Raw genomic sequence first — 16,015 nt, forward strand, 5'->3', positions numbered from 1 at the left:
GGCTGTGCCTTTAAAGACAGCTGTGTTTAGCAGTGAAGAGCACCTCTGCTAGGCAGAAAGATGAACACTGCTTTTACAAAGAAAATAGGTCAACTGATATGACAGAATGAAAGCATGATTTTGTCAATTTTTTTAAGGCAGAAAAACTGACAATGAAAGGAAAAAATCAAGGTTACAAAAATGATGTGTTTTCTTATTGGCAACATGTCCAGTGTCATACTTAGAGTCCACAGTTTGCTGTGTTTGAGAGTGTTGGCTTCATTTTAAGATGTAACTAAATCCAAGTATTTAATCGAATAGTACATCCTTATCTGTGTTTCCCATAAATAGATGCAAAGGGTTCTCCAGAATAGGCAAATTGAAGAGGAATAAGCTGACAGGGCTGGAAAAGCAGCAGCAACATTTTGTAACAGAATGGTTTGAAGATTAAAATGAAATGAGGCCTATCTATAAGGCAATAGCAGTGATAGAAATAGAAAATTAAAATCCAGTTTATAGTTACACTGTAAATTACAATCATCAATTCATATACATTAGAGCCATGGAGTTCATTGCAAAAATGGCCATAATACATTTGAGTATCTCCAATCAAGAACTTGAGTCTATTTGCCCATTCTTGAATTTGGGGTGGTGTTGGGACTTGCTTTGGCTAATAGAAAGTGGCAGAAATGATATTGTCTAGCTCTGAGCATAAGCGTGAAAATAACTTGCAGTTTCTTTCTCACTTCTCCCTCTCTATCTCTCTTTCTGAGAACCCGCCACCTCCATTTGCACAAGCCCAAGTCCAGTCTAGCCTTCCAGTGGATGAGTCATGGCACAGCTATGGCTATGGCTCTACCCAACAGTCAGCTAATCCCCCGAAGCAGAGCCTTTTCACTGAGCAGCAGCTGCCCACAGACACATGGGTTAGTCCAACTGTATCAACAGAAGAACTACCCAGCTGATCCTAGACCAAATTTCCAACCCACGGATTTATGAGCCAAACAAGCAGTCGTTATTTCAAGACCCTAAGTTTAGTAATGATTTCTCACACAACAAAAGATAGTAGATAGAATCCATATAGAAACTTCCCGCAAGTCAGTTAGTTATTAACCCATTTTGCTAAAACTTTACTGAATAGGAACTATGTGCAAGCACGCTAACAAAGCTTATTCATAGTCCTTTGGGGAAACAGAACTCCCTGGTATGTAATGTGAGGCTTGCAGTTTACCTGGGGAAGCCAGGAAGGCTTTGAGCAGAGAACACCTCAATGAGGACTTAAAATAGATTGATGAGTGGATCAAGTGAAGTAAGGTGGGACAGTTATGTCAGGCAGAGGAAATGATAAAGGTATAAAGAAGTAAAATAGTAAGGCATAAGCAGGGAGGTACAGGAATTTATAGTAGAAAAATGTAGTGTCTTAAGGAATGGCAAAAAAAAAGAAAGATAGAAAGAAAGAAAGAAAGAAAGAAAGAAAGAAAGAAAGAAAGAAAGAAAGAAAGAAAGAAAGAAAGGAAGAAAGAAAGAAAGAAAGAAAGAAAGAAAAGAAAGAAAAAGAAACTCAGAAGTTAATAAGAACCAGACCATGGAAGACTGGAGGCTCCCATAAATAACTTGGATTGAAGTATATTGATAAAGGCTTAGGCCAGTAGTCCTCAAACAGTAGGGTACATGAAAATCATCTGAATAGAACTTTTGAGGACTCTTTTACCCATAAATTAAGATTCAGCAACTTTCTGATGGAGCCCAGACTTTGGGCTTTAAATTTTTAAATTTTACATTTTTAATATGGAATGTTGGAGTATCTGATGCAGGTTGTTCATGGACCACACTTTGAAAAATATTACTGTAGGGAATGTGAGGAGTCCAGTAGTGGTTTAAAAAAATGGAGTAACTCGGGCACTCTCATATTATTTTCAGGTCAGTATTTAAGACTGATTTTTCTTAAATCAGTCTCTGGTATGGACAAAATATATAAGGTTATAATATAATATGGAATATTACTCAGTCTATAGAACATATTCAAATTTCTCCAATTGTTCCACCAATGCTGTTTTTTGGATCAGGATCCAATCCAAACACACACTTTGCATTTAGTTGTCATGCTTCCTTAGTCTTCTTTAATATGAAACAGTTCCTCAGTCCTTCTTTGCGTTTTATGACCTTGACAATTTTCATGAGTACTGGCCAGGTATTCTGGATGCCCTTGCACCAATGAGCCCAGCTGATTCCCAGACTTTGGTTTCTAAATACCACTCTCCAATATAAGAAAACTATGGCTCCTTGGAGAAACAGCTGAATCCAGGGCTGAAGGAGAAAAAATAAGATGAGTCTGAAATATTTTGTGCTAGAAAATACCAAAGAGTTAAAAAGAAAGAAAGAAAGAAAGAAAAAAGAAAGAGAAAGAAAGAAAGAAAGAAAGAAAGAAAGAAAGAAAGAAAGGAAGAAAGAAAGAAAGAAAGAAAGAAAGAAAAGAAAGAAAAAGAAACTCAGAAGTTAATAAGAACCAGACCATGGAAGACTGGAGGCTCCCATAAATAACTTGGATTGAAGTATATTGATAAAGGCTTAGGCCAGTAGTCCTCAAACAGTAGGGTACATGAAAATCATCTGAATAGAACTTTTGAGGACTCTTTTACCCATAAATTAAGATTCAGCAACTTTCTGATGGAGCCCAGACTTTGGGCTTTAAATTTTTAAATTTTACATTTTTAATATGGAATGTTGGAGTATCTGATGCAGGTTGTTCATGGACCACACTTTGAAAAATATTACTGTAGGGAATGTGAGGAGTCCAGTAGTGGTTTAAAAAAATGGAGTAACTCGGGCACTCTCATATTATTTTCAGGTCAGTATTTAAGACTGATTTTTCTTAAATCAGTCTCTGGTATGGACAAAATATATAAGGTTATAATATAATATGGAATATTACTCAGTCTATAGAACATATTCAAATTTCTCCAATTGTTCCACCAATGCTGTTTTTTGGATCAGGATCCAATCCAAACACACACTTTGCATTTAGTTGTCATGCTTCCTTAGTCTTCTTTAATATGAAACAGTTCCTCAGTCCTTCTTTGCGTTTTATGACCTTGACAATTTTCATGAGTACTGGCCAGGTATTCTGGATGCCCTTGCACCAATGAGCCCAGCTGATTCCCAGACTTTGGTTTCTAAATACCACTCTCCAATATAAGAAAACTATGGCTCCTTGGAGAAACAGCTGAATCCAGGGCTGAAGGAGAAAAAATAAGATGAGTCTGAAATATTTTGTGCTAGAAAATACCAAAGAGTTAAAAAGAAAGAAAGAAAGAAAGAAAAAAGAAAGAGAAAGAAAGAAAGAAAGAAAGAAAGAAAGAAAGAAAGAAAGAAAGAAAGAAAGAAAGAAAGAAAGAAAGAAAGAATAGGCACATTTCAAAAAGACAAAGTAGCCAACTTGATTGGTGATCCTAAAGGTCAAATACGGAAACACTGAATCACAAAATAAATCTTGATCATAATAGATTATAACGCATGGAATAATGTAAGGGTTCATGTGCCTGTACTAACATAAATAAGTGAGTGAACAAATGAATGAATGAATAAGTAAAGGAGAAAAGAAAACTTTTCCTTACTATAAAACTACAACTTGTTTCTAAGTTAAGGAATTATTGAACCAGAAAATTACCATTTGGCAAACACCACAGTAATAGTTGTTTCAGGCAAGAATCATTAACGGATACTAAAATTAGCGGCAAAGGTGTGATAAGTTACAGGATATTTAAATTCTCTCAAATTATTTTCCCATGAGATATTTATAGAGTACAAAGAAACATAGTGCCTTTGTAGTGAAAAAATCTGGCAAACGCCACCCTCCCCAAGTGATCAAAGTTAACATTTTCAGTAATGGAATAAATTGACATCAAGAGTCTTCAGATAAGATATGTTGAGAAGGTCACAACCTCACTTTTTGGTATCCTTGCCAAAAATGCAAAACTGAATTTAAATATGAGAAAACATCAGAGAAAGTGCATTGACTGTCAGAGCCTCATCGACCTAGTATAAGAGACACACCAATGTACGTACACTCATATGTGTTAGAGGCACTTTCAGTTTGGCCTTCATTCAGTTCACAAAGAGATCCATTTAAAGACTTTACAGAAGAAAAATGACAGGATGAAAACTGTGCCTCAAGGAGATTAAACTGGCAGCAGAAGGTAGGATACAAAATGAAGGGGGTGGAAATGAAAGCTATGGAAGGCATTGATGCCTGTAAGTGATCTATTACAATATTTCACGCACATAGTCATAATAATCTCAACCAGAGTAATGGCCATAGAAATGGAGAAAAGGAAAGTTAACACAGAAATAAGATGAAGAATAATGGCAATGATTTTTGCACTCATTGAATGTGAAGGAGATGTAAAATGAGGGGAAAAAAGAGTCTTATTGACTAAACTGGGCACCTGGGTGTCTATGCAGAAGGTGAGTCAATGGAAGCAGAAGGAATGTGATCCTGTACTTTCAAAGAAGGGAGTTCTGTTTCAGGCAGATATTTGAAGGTATTATTGAGATATCCTAAAGAGAATGTCTAGTAGGCAGCAGAAAAGGTGAGATTGCTATCTGGGAAAGAGGGATAACACATAGGAATTATTGCCTTTGATGTGACACTTGGTTTACAGAGAATATGTAACTTGTCCAGTGTTACAAAGCCAGTAAAAGGCAGAATCAGTATTTAAACCCCACTTCTAGGTTCAGAAGTTTCTTTGGCCCATATAATGTTCTGTGTGTATTGGGACTCTCCAAGAGGTTGAAAAGAACCGTAAACCTCTATTACTATCAGTTTCTAAGTGCACAATTAGACTTATGTGCAAAGTTATAACCAGCTCATTTTTTAAAAAAGCAAAAGAATAAGTGAAGCTCTCTTTTCATCTGTGAGTGCCTTTGGGCTTTATATAGAAGTAAGGACTATGTTCAGAGCCTTGTAAGGTTTTTGATAGTCACGTGATTGACTGTCAGAGCCTGGTCCATCTCAGAGACCATCCCCTCAAATGCTATCCTTTTACACATCAGGTATCTGATCCTGCACATTCAAATATTTATATGTAGGTTAGATGGGAAAGACATTGGTATAATTAATTTAATTTTCATTAGGTCTCTCGGCCTATTTTAAGAGCAGTCAGGAGCTAGAGTTTTCGGTCTTCATTTCCTATATAAATTGGCAAAAGTGTTGCATTCTGAATAACTACACTGTAGAAGTACATCGTCCTTTGAATAAATTCGAATCCATACACAGCAACACAACTGAGGTCAGGTCAGAGGGTGGGCAGAAGACGCATCACTTCACACACTGGGTCCGAGAGCACAGCTGCCCTGACAGGAAAGGAGGGGCAGGGCAGATGTCGCTGATGACTAACTACAACTAGTCACTCTTCCAGTAGTTCCCTCCCAGTGGGTAGTGAAAGTTGTTCTTTAGCTCATTATCTCCCCCTTCAGCCTTCTGATAAAGGAAGATGATGAAGTTAAAAGAAGCAGGGAGGCTCAGCCCCTCTGTAGAAAAGGTAGAATGAACAAGAGAAGTATCCTTAATTTTAGGTAATACATGAAAATGTTGAATAAATATATGCTGAAATAAGTAAGTTTATCTCAATAAATATTTTTCTTATTTCTGATACCTGTAATAAGAGTGAAATAGATATATGCATATTGGAAAAGGTACACTTTAAAAAGCATATCTCCTACATAAACACAGCACTTTGTAAATCACCACAGCCAAAGTAATCACATTCTTAAATAATTCTCTAACTGCAGTTCATTACATACTGTAAGGAAGGTTTTTCATTATTGCTCTTTATTTACTTACGCTCCTGTAAATGAATAAGAAAAAAAAGAAAACCATTTCCAATTCAAGTAGTCTTAAGACATACTCTAGCTGCTTGCAATTAAAACACAAATTTACCTAAGACATTGTTTGGCTCAAACAATCATATTTTTCAAATAGTTCATGAGATTTGTTAATAAGAGCTGAATGCTTTGGAACAGAGCAAGGCTTCAATTAAAGGATTGCAGTTCCAGAGCTAAACTGGGAGAGACTGTGAGCTCAAGGCTGAACCTTTCCCCTCTGCATTCTTTCCCTCTGATTCTAGTTTGGCTTTGATTATTCTTTCCCCTTTTCCTTTCTTTTTTATTCTTTTTTCTTCCATTTGCTGCTGGAAGGAATTATAAATTACAGGGAGAAAGAGCAGTCTGATCTTACCAAGGAAGTTCTTTTTCTCAAGTCGTTTCTTTCGTTTTCAAGGTGTTTCCCAACTCTGGCCTTACTTTGTAAGACCTGAAACTTCATCACTTCTGGTAACTTACCAAGGTCCAAAGTCTGCCACAGAACTACCTGAAGGCTTGAATCACCCAGATATCGGCTTGCTGGCATGGAACTCTTCTTGTTTTTCCTCATATACAAATAGGATTTAGAAATGTTTAAGCAATAATTAAATGAAGAAATAAGGAAAAGATTTAGATATTGGACTTCATTGTTATCATCACCATTTCCTTATTCACTTTATTTTATATCATGTACATATCTAAGTATCCAAAGAAGTTAATGAAACATGAGTACTTAATGTATTTTTCCAAAAATATCCAAATTAGAACCGTGACAAGTCTCAAAATAAGGTCTCTTTGCCATCACTGATATATTGACAGCAGAAAAAAATACATTAATAATCCTGTTAGATAATCATGGATATAATTAACAGCAACAAAGATGATATTACTTGATAGGATATATTTCAATATACAATTTAGCGCCACTCAGGATTGAAGCAGAATTGCTTCTCTGTTGGAAAAAGTATCAAATAGATATTTTTAACTTCTCAGTAGGTGATAATTTAGTAGCTCAGAGAAATATTTTATAGGCATATGGAACAAATTAGTATGGGAATTGCAAATGGATTATTAATACTGACAAGTCATAAGACTTAACCTTTTCAAATGTAACTGCTGAGACTAGAATTTAAATTAAACATTGTGATGTTTACCTAAAATGTTTTAGATAAATCAGAGATAAGATTAACAAATTATTTAAATATACCATGTAAATTTTTAGCCTGTATGAATAATAATGGGAAATAATATTTGCTACATTGCACACAATTGTACACACATACACAGTCTGTGTCTCTGCCTTACAAAAAAGTAGAAACAAAAGTTTTTGGGATAATATCAGCATCTAAGAAATACAATATAAAAATATCACATTATTGGAAACCAGTACACAAAAATGAAAAGCAAATGAATATGCAAAATATCTACCACTACAAATAAACATGGATTTTTGTGTGTGTGTGTGCTAAAAACAACATATTCCTCTCTATGTTGAAATATGTTTCTACCCCACAAAGGAGTGGTTTACTTGCTTTTGCTTATTAACAGCCAACCATGTAGTGCTAAGCATGTGCCAAGTCTGTTCTAAGTGTTTCATAAATGTTAAGTCACTGAATTTGCATAACAAACAAACCTATGAGGTGAACTCTGTTATCATGACTACTTTACAGAAGGGAGAAACTGGGCAAAAGAGACAGGACTGAAACTCAGGCAGTCTCTAACGGGATCTCTACCCTTGACACCATGTATGCTGGTGATTAGCTCCTTTCTCTGCAATGTAGTTGTAAAAATTTCTCTAAGGTATAGATAACTCAAAATTGAGGATTATATTCTAAGAAGATTCATTGCAATGTAAAAGTTATCACTAACATCCAAAGTCGCATTCTGATAGCTCATTGAATTTGTGCTTTCTTCCCTGAAAAGCTTTCATATAAAACAAAGGTCCACATGAAAAATGAAGGATGCTTTCCTCTTACCACTGACAAAGAACACTGTGATTAGATATATTAAAAATTCATATATTTAACAAATGCCACCTCTCATACATAAATTCTCTGTGTGTACAAAATACATAGGTAATAAAATAAAATCAACACTATTTTTCTTCCATTCCTCCTCCAATATAATTTATTGTCTTAGTTGAGTAGCTAGGTGCAAGGATCAACAAGAACCCCTCTTCCAAAAATGCAAGAAGTACAGAATAAACACAACTAAAGAGAAAAATTAGTTTGTGCCTCCCTATTGAGAATAACAATATATACTTAAGAAGTCACATCATTTTTCTGTGTCTATGAACCAACAGAAATAAACTAACATTGCTTCTTTATGTATTTCATTTCACACTCAATAATAAAGTGAGTTTCAATGACATTAATATGTTCTCTTGCTAAACAACCATATCCCAAGAGCCTCATATTCTTCCTCTTTTTTTAAATCCCTGAACATTCATTTTAAAATTAACTTACAGCTGTTATTACACTTGTTCCTATAGCCACTGAAAATTTTCAGCACAATAAAAAAATTAAGTAATATTTTACTGTATTTTTTTCCATTGGGAAGTAATAGGGGTAACATTTCTTAAAGTGTTTTAGTTGGGTGGGGAAGGAGTAAAATACAAATGGAAAGTTTGCTTGAAAAATAATTTTTAGTTAATTTGAGTGGAGAGATAATACCCTACAATTGACTATACGCTACATGAAGGCACGATCTGACTTGATTCTGAACTTGATAGGAAATCTAACACCCAGAAGATGCTCTATAATTAAGCCATTTAAACTATATTTAAAGAAGAATAAAAAAAATTGTTAGCAATTTTTAAACAATCTAACTCATTTTAACTGTTTTTTTCAAATAACAAAATGCTTTTACAGACCTCAGATGAACTCGGAATCATAGATTTCACCACCCATTGCATACCTGTAGCACACCCAACCCTAATGTTAATGAATTTTACTTCCCTTCTCCTTTCATGTCAAGCCTAATTTCTTTTTTGCTACATCTCATCAACCCCACTTTCACCCCTAAGAAAGACATATTAATATTTTACCCTATAAAAACCCAAAGTCTACCATCAGACCTTCTTTCTTATTCTAAGGTTGCATCTTATAATTGCCTTGCTGTTTTTCTCCCTGGCTCCCATTAAAAAGTATCCTTTCATGACCCTACCCCTACCTCATGAAATTACCCTTTCATGAGACTATCCCAAAGAATTCCAGGAGTCCTCACTCAGTCTTTTCATGTTTCTCAAAAAAAAAAAAAAAAGAGCACGGAGTGGGGCAGAGGGTGAAGAGGGAAAAGAGGAAGAGGGCCTTGGCACCCCCAGAAAAGCTTCCAATCCACCCAGCTCCTGCCTTTATTTTTCTCTTCTCTTCCTCCCACTCATATTTAATCTTGACCCCACACCTTGACTTACAACCCCAGCAACCTAGTTATCCTGAGCAATTTTAAAAAATGTTTTAAATTTGTGTAAAGATGTACAACTTGATGTTTTGATATACATGCATACAGCGAAATGATTACTGTAGTCAAGCAAATTAACCTATCCATTAACTTCCATTTAATTTGGTTATATGAAAGAAGTCAGCTAATCATTATTCACATATACTGATTAACATTTATCCTTAAAGTAGGCCAGTAATGATTATATATAATCATAAATGCTGGAGAAACTTTGTTCTGAGTTTCACTTAATAACAATACTTTATTCTTACTACATGTCCTCAGTCTTTATAAATTCTTGCATAAGCAGCATAATTATCTCCTTGCAATAAAAAAGCAAAAAATAATTTTATTTCACATCTATCTATAGACTGGAAACATTGTCCCAAAAAATGAAAAAGTAAGTTTTGCTAACAATTATACAATTAAATAAAATGATATTTTGAGGGTTTTGGCAAAAAATGGCAAAGAGTCAATTTGAATCAGATTATTCCAAAAGTAAACAGAGCACAAGTTATTTATTTTTTTTTGAGACCCATATTTTAGCCAATTGGTATTTTTGAAGGCTATGTTGTTATTCAGTATTTAACAGTGCCTGGTATATAGAAAGCACTCAGTAAATATTTGCAAATTAAATAAATCAGTGAATAAATGAATGAATTGCTTTTTTGGTTTGTACCAGGGTTACTAAAATAAGTTTGTGAACATTTCGCCACTTTTTTCCATTCTTCAGTTGCATATTGCTGCTCCATAGACAGCCAATGCTAAAGATTCGTTTTCTTGGATTGTCAGTAGTAGGTCTCATTACTTTTATCTTCTCTTTCCAAAGCCGTTTGTGTCTTTGAAGATTGCTTGTCACACTGCTCTGTTGTTGAATTCAATTAGGTCTATAAAGCTCTGTATCACTGGCATGTAAAACTATGAAATTCTGCTCAACAGCTAAAGTGCAAGGATATGATTTTACCTCAAGTTTCCTGAGGAGTGCTGAGCATTGGCACATTTGTGTCACCCACAGAAAGAACCTGAGAACAAGGCGCACCTGTGGAGAGAGCTGTGGGGTATCTACATTCCTGAATGCTTCTCCAGTAAGAAGTGAGAAGTTACACTGACACTGGTGTAGTAGTCTCTTAAGGATACTGAAGAGTTGGTGGGAAGTTGGAAAGACACCAAATACAACCACAACATTGCTTCTAACAACCACAACACTATATTTTGACAAAAGCACAAATCAGTGAGAAATTTGCATGTTATTATTTATAGAAAATGACTTTAATTCTCAGTTTGCAGTAGGATTGGAATGGATAGAGAGAAATGAATAAGGATTTAGTGATCCGAGATTTTTCAGAAAACGGAATTTTTTATCTGGGCGAGAATGCTCCCAGATAAAAGATAATAAGTTAATGATGTCTTATTAACTCTTTGATTAGATCCTTACACTCTCAGTACCCCTCTTTAATTGTACAATGTGAGAAAAACAATAATTACCTTCCATGTTTATGAGTACCATGATTGAGATTCAGTAAGTATTCAATGAATAGCTAACAAGCATTAAATAGGTACTCAATAGATGTGAATACATATACATATATATGCTTTTATATATTATATATAAATATACAGATGTATGAATACATAAATATATATCCTTATTTCCCTACAATTATCTTGTATGTATTACAATAGTTCTTTATAGAACTACCTGAGACTGGGTAATTTATGAAGAAGAGAGGTTTAATTGACTCATATTTCCACAGGTTACAGGAAGCATGGCTGGGAGACCTCAGGAAACTTATAATCATGGCAAAGGGGTGAAGGGGAAGCAAGGACGCCTTACCATGGTGGAGCAGGGGACAGAAAGAGAGCAAGAGCTAAGGGGGAAAGTGCCACATACCTTTAAACAACCAGATCTCGCTATCACAAGAACAGCAAGGGAGAAATCCGCCCCCATGATCCATTCACTTCCCACTGGGTCCCTTACCCAACACTGGACATGAGACTTGGGTGGGGACACAGAGCCAAGCCACATCACAGCAGTTTGTGCTACCCAGTTCCTTTTTTCTTTTGAAAAACCATTCCCTCTCTTCCATACTCAAGGACCCACAACCATTTAGGTCTTGCATCCATATCAGAGACATAAAATAGTACAGCAGGAAGAGGAGAATTTTGTTCTTGAGTCAGAATATCATAGTTTTCTAGCTCAAAGAAGAAAATTCAAAAAATCAATCATATACCTGGCTCAGAGATAAGTTATCTCTATTGCCTGTTTCTAAATCTTACTGTGCTAAAAAAGCGTATCTGTCAGCTTCCCACCCTCAAATTCGATTTTTAAAAACCTCCATCTATTACCTTTCGATTGGGCCATATTCGTTTGGTAAAAGGATGCAGTTGCGTGGTGGGGAATTAGCACATCATTACAGGTTCCCTGTGCTAAATCACACATTGACCAAGTTTAGCTTAAGCACAGTCACGAAAAACACCACTGAACACATTCCCCAATATTGGATTACTGCCACCATTGCCTGTTTTCCTGACTTTAATCTCTTCCTTATCAAATCTACCTTGCATTCCATTGACAGTTTACATTCTCCAATTTTCTCATATCTCTCTACTTAAAACTTCTTGGCTACTTATGTACCTATTTATCTGCATAGAATTCTATAATATACAAATTACTTTATTATATATATTCTTTTACTTGATTGCCTGAAATAAACTGATGGGGAAATATGATGTTATCCATGACAGAGGTCAAAGGGTAAAAAGTACCATTGCTAAAATTCTAACTCAAACCATTTAACTCTTGGACTGTTGCTTTCATCAATACCAAAAGCCTTAATAAGACTTTCAAGACATTACAAAATTTGGACTCATCCATTTCCAACATTATATCCAGCTGTTTCCAGCTAAGTTTTCCACTCCAGTAAAGCTAGTCTTCCACAGTTACAAACTCATGGAGGGAACTGGTTTCCTCCTCTGTACTCTGCAATCTCAACATGGTATATTCTTCAGCCTCCTTATTCTGTTTCCTGACCTAAAATCTCTGACAATCCTCTATCTGCTTAAGGTCCAATTAAAATCCCTCACTCCCTCCAAGCTTCCTCACATGAGACAGACTGTCATGGTCTCTCTTCCTTCAGAATTCTGTGCAGTTATTTTCTCTCTCATGTGGGCATTATGACTAGGCCCTACTAACATTAAATGCTGTCTTGAGTCACTTTCAGTCTTACCCTGGCCAGAGTTATTTGAAGCTTACAGAGTGAGTTTCCCCTGAAACACCATGTTCTCATGTCACTTTCTGTTGTGCTGTCACTGGGGGACAGAAAATTACCAATGTGTCAACAGAATACTTTTCAAAATTGTCAGAATTGAACACAAATATCTTCTCCTCCATAAAGTTTCCCTGACTCTTTTAGTAAGAATTCAGCAAGTTTTCTCATATCGCCATAATAACTAGTGCATGCTTCTTATACAGCACTTACTTCAACATGCTAGCATACCTTTGTTTGTTTGTTTATACAGTGGTGCCCTGCCTTCAGCTGCACAGCTCCCTAAAGGGAAGGCAGGTAACACTCATTGTGACCCACTATGAATGAAGCTTCAAACAGGCAGGCTTCAGAGCATGTTTGTTATGTGACTGGGTGAGGAAAAACCTGGATGGATGAATGAATGAAAATGTAGGTTTAGTTGAAACCAGAACAGTTTCCCTAAATAACATTTCGCTAGCACTGAGAGTCTCGAGCTAGCCAACAAGAGCACTGTTAATCCTTAAACTGGCTGAACTGATTTTCAATTCTTATAAGGATCGAAAGAAGGAAAATTTACTGTGAAATATGGTTGCCCTTAGGAAATGTTAACCACGTTATTTGGCTCTCAGTTCAGTCCCAAATCCAATTTCACCCATAGTGCAGTGAAATCATGATGAGAGGCCAAACCAAAGGAAAAAAGAAAAAAAAAAGGGGAAATGAAGAACAAAAGTTTCCATTGGACAGAAAGAATAGATGGACTCACTCAAGAAAAAAATCAAAACAAGAGTCATAGAAATGTTTTTTCAAACTACAGAGGATTTTGAAGACCTGTTGTCATTTTACAGATGAGAAGACTGAGGTCCAGGGTGGGTTGTGAGTTGACAAAGATTAATTAGCTAATTCTATAAACCTTCTACTTTCTCCACCATACCTTACCATCTGTCTCATATATTTCTGTTGCTGCTATATCATGAATGTAAAAGCTCTACAAGGAAAAATAATAATGTAAACACCTCTGAGTTCCTCACTTCTCATCAACACGATGAAATAATCAGAATAGGTAATTCACAAAGCCTTTGTCCGTATTAAATGAGATAATGAGATGAGTGTAAAGTGCTTAGGACAGGGATGGCATACTGGAAACACTCAATAAATATTACTATTATTGGCTAGTATCATCTGCTTCAATCTCATGCCCATGTCAATATAGATCTTCCTGAAAAGCTGGCATGAAACCAGAAGTAGTACAAATATGACATAAACAATGCTATGTCACAAAAAAGAAGCTATGATAATTACACTCTACCATTACATCCTTTTTACCCTCTGGTTACTGTAAATATCACCTACCTAGTTACTCAAGTAACTCAAGGTTATGTGTGCAAAACCACATATTGTCTGTGCTCAGGTTACATTTAAGAGATTGAATTCCCACCTGTGCCCTTTCATAGCTGTTACAAATACACCACATTGTAGGGTCCGCGTTCAAATGTATTTTAAGTAGCCTAGATATAGTTATTGATTTCCCAGTAGCCTACGTGTAACACAGCTGCATTTCCACTCAATATCTACCTGGGGCTGATTCATTTAATTAGTAAATATTTATTGAGCTTCTAATATGCACCAAATATTTACATGGTGCTGGGATATGGCAGTGAAAAAAGCAGGGAAACATCCCTGATCTAGTAGAATTGCATTCTAGTAGAGGAACGTTTCAGAATTGTAAAGGGCAGAAATAAAAGTGTTTATTCTTTGGAAATGGTGTCTACTAAGCCCAAAGTACAACTTCGCTTACATTTCAAGAAAAGGTATTTTTTAAATAAAAAGTTGCCTTTTACCTCAACATTACGCAATCTACCTGGTAAGATCATAGGTATGTCTTTCTACATTATGACCAATTTTTTTTTCCTAACTTGTTTTTTAACTTCCTTATCTGCACCATGGATTCCACTTGAAAATAATATATAAAAAATATAGTATGAGAAATATCTATTGACAATTGGAGATAATAATTACAGATAACTTAAAGTAGAAATACCAAAGCCATAAAAGGAATTCATATAATCATATCTCCAAGGGGAAAAAAAGCACCAAAGTCATTTATAAGGCCCTTTCAGTTACACCTTTTAAACCAAAAGCACACCTGTAGTTTGCAATGACACTGAAGGATTTGCACTACAACCTATCATCTGATCCCTCTACACCCACTACAATACAAATATCAAATCCAAATCTAGAATGTTTAAATACAAGGAACAGTTTAAACATAACAGTATTTAACACACCTTCTAGATATCCGCAGAATGTGCTGTATTTTCCACTGTAAGGTTTATGCTATTTGTAAACATTTTACTTAAAAAGCTATAAAGAAACTAGTAACTTGCAATAAGAGTGATGTGTCCATGTACACATGCACATAGGCATGTAAACATAAATATGTGTGTACGTTTATTATAAATCTTACAGATACAAAGGTATCACATAATTTACAAGTAATAAAGTATCCAATAGTCTATTAAATTTCATATAGTCACTGATTTCTTAAATAATGCTTTCCTAGATTTTTGCCTATTCTTATATCCATACCAACCTATAACTACAATTCAACTATATGCACATTTTTTGTGTTGCTAAACCCTTTTACCTTTAATCTGCATGATCAACATATTGTTCACCATTTTCTTAAACCTAGATAATCAAAAAAACAGTAAGTCAAGCCTTGATGTGTAGTGCTCAGTGTCTGTGGTGAAAATCCTCCTATCATGTTCAATTTCAAGCCTACCAACATGAGATCACTGATGGCAGAATTAGGAAGAGATACTCAGTAAGATACCATTGTATGTTTTTTCTGCAAAAAAATTTAGTTCATTTTTTATGTCTAATTCTATGCTATTCTCTGTGGACAACATACAATCACATAACACAGTTCCTGTCCTAGAAGAGTTTTTCTGTCTATTAGGGGAAATATAAATGGGAAGAGAAAGAAGAAAATAATTCATGGAGTCATGGATTGAGACTGGTTGTATTGTGAAAGACATTTTGCTATATGAAAGTCAGCACAAAGTCCCAGCCTTATCATTTACCAGTTATAAGAACTTACATGTTATTTTAGCCTTCAGTGCTAGCTTTTCTCATATGTAAAAGGGGCATAATATATGTATCCATTTTTAGAATCGAGTTTGCTTTTGTGAGTCATATAGAATAGTGCCTTGAACTTAATAAATGCTGGCTTTTTCTCTCTTATTCTGATTGGAAATCACCAATTTTTGGCTGTTGGTCAGCGGATGCCCTCAGCTGCTAGAGGTCATCTGCAGTTCCTTTTTACATGGGTTCCCTAACATGGCTGTTTACTTTCTCAAAACTAGCAAAAGAGACGCCAGCAAGATGGATGCTATCATCTCATGCAACATAAACACATATTACTTAACATGTTACACTCATGTAACCATGTGAGTCCTGTCCTTCTGCCAATTTCTGTTGGTTGGAAGAAAGTC

The 16,015-nt window shown here is 35.4% G+C and overlaps 1 protein-coding gene across 3 annotated transcripts in view; it reads right to left on the reverse strand.

Moving 5' to 3' along the window:
- INPP4B (inositol polyphosphate-4-phosphatase type II B) overlaps positions 1-16,015 on the reverse strand; it is an 809,117-nt gene that overhangs the window by 523,203 nt on the left and 269,899 nt on the right. The gene's annotated exons all lie outside the window — the stretch shown is intronic.

The sequence above is a fragment of the Gorilla gorilla genome, chromosome 3 (assembly GCF_029281585.2).
Source record: "Gorilla gorilla gorilla isolate KB3781 chromosome 3, NHGRI_mGorGor1-v2.1_pri, whole genome shotgun sequence".
In the NCBI taxonomy this organism is placed as follows: Eukaryota; Metazoa; Chordata; class Mammalia; order Primates; family Hominidae; genus Gorilla; species Gorilla gorilla.